We start from the raw sequence: 2,666 nt of genomic DNA on the forward strand, positions 1-2,666 counted from the left end.
ATCCCCGTATTAATCCACATATAACCCACGCTTCTTCCCTCTGTTGGTGTTCCTGTGTGTTCACTAACAGCCCTCTGTCCTATGTCTCCGTCATGCTGCCTGGCCCTGCATCCATACATCCACGCCCTGTACTGGGGTTAGCTTCTGTTTCAGGGGAGGGGGGGGGGGGGGTGCGGTTCTCCTTTACCTTGTTAATGTAAACTAGGTAAGCCTACTTTTGCACATTTCTCAAATGTACTTTCAAATGTGAATTCGTAGGATTGCCATCCATACTATGACAGACGCTCCCCTTTACCAGTAGGCTACATTCATTTAACATGAAGCATGTTGTTGGTGCAGTCTGGCACACGTGGGTGCTCAGCATTTATGCCGTCTATGGCACTCACCATATAGCTATCATCAGTTATATTACTATAACAATTGTCTTTCAATTTGTGTGCATTTCCAGCTCAAATCCTTAACTTTACTGCCAACTTTCCCGAGATTTCCTGTCATGTCTTTGCGCCTTTTCTGACGTGTTTTTGTTGCTTTTTTCTTTTGCTAAGCTACTTTCTTGGGTCTTTATGTTGACCAAACTGTAAGTGAGAAGGCTTAATGAGACGTGCAATAATACTGTCAAAGTTTTTTGAGTTTTTAGATGAAATAAAAGCTTGTGATTAATTAAAAGTGTCTGGCCCTTGAGGTGATTCCTATTTTCCAGCGTGGCCCGTGCAACAATCCATGCATTTTGCAGAACGTGCCCCAGACGGAGGGCAAATACGGGCCGGACCTCGGGAGGGAAAAGCACACCCGGCCTCAATTCCCTTTTCACCCAGAGTATTCAGATCAATACCGCGGCAGGACGTTAAATATTTGTCATCGGGCGTTTACACATTGATGAAACAAATCAATGGATCATAGCAGGGAACGGGGGGGGGGGAGGTGTGCTTCTTTACCTGGCTGCTAAGGGACTAGGAGGGAAAAGAGAAGGTAAGGGGATGAGATTTGTTCTTGGGGACTATCTGTTTTAGTTTTTTTTTGTAGATAGGGGACAACCATGAGGGAAGGATGTGAAGATGTGGGGTGGGGTTGTTGTGTGTGTGTGTGTGTGTGTGTGTGCGGGGGGGGGGGGTGCATGAAGACATCTCTGTGAAAATGAAGGGAACCGCTGTCAAAATGAACTCTTTGTAGTCGGTCTGGTTAGCTCGGCCGCCCACCACTCCTTCTTTACCCAAGCACATATATGAATGCAGCAACACACAACACACAGATAATGCGCACAAACATGAACATGTGTGCTAAAGCACACACACACACGCACACACACACACACACACACACACACACACTGTATATCGCATTCTCTCACTCACACTACTCTGTATGCTCCCCTTTCTCTCGCTGTCTTTATTTAACGCATAATGAATTTTGAGCCCGGTCTCTTTCGATCTCCCTCTCTCTCTGTTTCCTTTGCTTTATATAAAAACAGAGGAATGAAAAGCAGCCAGATGGTAGCTCAGGCCTAATATAAAATCAATACACTGCCTCCAAGAGAACTGAAAGCAGGAAAAAACACCACGAATGCCAAAACAGAGTTCTTGGCTTCTCCTTTTTTCTTCCCTGTGTGTGTGTGTGTGTGTGTGTGTGTGTGTGTGTGTGTGTGTGTGTGTGAGGAGCAGTAAAGCCTGTCCCCTGGTGACTGGGCCTGCTTGCTGGGTGACAGATAGCCGGGGGAGAGAGGGGACACCAGGCTGTTTAGCTGATAATTAAGGGGGTTTTATCTTAATTTGAGCTGTTACTCTCTATCCTCTGGTGTGATTTATGAGTTGCCGGCCCAGCCCTGCTCCCCTGCTCTGCCCCTTAGCACTGGGAATAAGACAAAGGAAACCTCTTCCCCTCTGTACACGTATACTGTAACAGTACATGTGCATTGTCAAAAAACTCTGAAGTACTGACACACAAAGTGATAATTATACAAGGCCCTAGGAACACATCTGCACATTCACTCTCTATGGAGCACCAAAGCTCACAAAAGGGCCGGCCGCCTGCAGTCTAAATGGGAAAAGATAAAGATTATAAACAACAAAACGACAGAGACGTCATGAAGAAAATGGACAAAAATGGCAGAAGCGTCAAAAATGTGGAAAGAACTACAAAAAAGTTGACAGATGTCAACAAAAACATGGGAAACGTCGGAAAAAACAACAACATGGGATTTTTTTTGCATTGAAAAATGCAACAACAAAAAAACTCACGTCCTCCGGTCAAATTGACCCGTTTTACTAAATCAATGTTCTTTTTAATTCCCCAAAATAACATGATTGATTCCAACGCTCTTTGCCAAGTACAAATCTCTACTTTCATTAATTTTGGGTCTTATTCAATTTTATAGCATTTGAAACCAAATGGAAGTGTTGTTGAAATAGTGTTGAGTAAAAGTTGACATATTCCAGTCTGTGATTATCATCAACATCCATTCCTTTAATTTTAGTCTCAATAATTCCTAATTTCTGCTTTTCTAACTCAAACATTAGGTATAATTTCCTATAAATGAGGTTTATTGACCACAAATTACAAAAATAACTGTAAAACTAAAGTTAATAAGTCAGTGTTACGTAGTGTTGAAAACGTCAAAAAAGTGACCAAGATTTAGTGTTGAAGTGTTGAAAAAAACGTACAAAAATGTA

Source organism: Etheostoma spectabile, unplaced genomic scaffold (genome assembly GCF_008692095.1).
Source record: "Etheostoma spectabile isolate EspeVRDwgs_2016 unplaced genomic scaffold, UIUC_Espe_1.0 scaffold310, whole genome shotgun sequence".
Lineage (NCBI taxonomy): Eukaryota > Metazoa > Chordata > Actinopteri > Perciformes > Percidae > Etheostoma > Etheostoma spectabile.